Source organism: Arachis ipaensis, chromosome B04 (genome assembly GCF_000816755.2).
Source record: "Arachis ipaensis cultivar K30076 chromosome B04, Araip1.1, whole genome shotgun sequence".
In the NCBI taxonomy this organism is placed as follows: Eukaryota; Viridiplantae; Streptophyta; class Magnoliopsida; order Fabales; family Fabaceae; genus Arachis; species Arachis ipaensis.
This window is the reverse complement of record NC_029788.2, coordinates 10,140,876-10,141,737: the sequence shown is the minus strand read 5'-3', so window position 1 is coordinate 10,141,737 and position 862 is coordinate 10,140,876.

Sequence of the window (862 nt, the reverse complement as noted above, 5' to 3'; positions counted from 1 at the left end):
GAACTGTTATCTTCATCATCCTTTGTGCCCTGTTCTTCTCTGGTTCTGTCTACTTTTTTCTTCCGCATTACACTCTTGGTGTCATCTCGTTTTTTCGCCTTCTTTATAATTTTCTTTATTTTTCTTTTTCGCATCACCATTGTTCTACCACACGTTTTCTCTCTGCCCTCTTTTGTCTTGCTGCAATGCTCTTCTTCATATCTTGGCTTCTCAAATCCAGGTGGTACTAATGGGCCCGATATTGATTCTCCCTCCTCCTGCATTTTATTCCCACTCATACATTCTACCCCAATTGTTTTGTTTGCATCAAATTGGGTTTCCTCCTCCTTATTGATATGAAGCCCATATGATAAGCCCAAATTAGACTCCTTGACAATATCTTCAGTAACCCTATCATCTAACCACGTTTTTGTTTTGGAGGTAGAATCTCTTTCCTTCTCATTTTTATCACAATGAATTTCCACATATGCCCCCATGACGTCACACAGCTCATTCTCTCCATCCACAGCTGTATGCGACTCAGAAACCCTCGACGTTTCAGCTTCAATTTGCGCCGCTCCCCCATGCCTTTCATCCTCTTCGCAGTGGTTTCCATGTTGTGCGCCATTCATCTTCTTCATGGTTCTTCCATTTTTTATAATCCGCACATCATTCATATATATATACAAAGGCTTTAGACACATTCATCCTAATAAACATATTTTAACAATTTATATACATAAAGTATTTTTAGAAGTACCCAAGGAGTACCTAATTAACAAGATAAAATAGATATTAAATTTAAATAATTATATATTCTAATTCTTATAATACTATTTAATATATAACCTTAGTTACAGCTTTTTTTTTTTTTTTTTGAAAT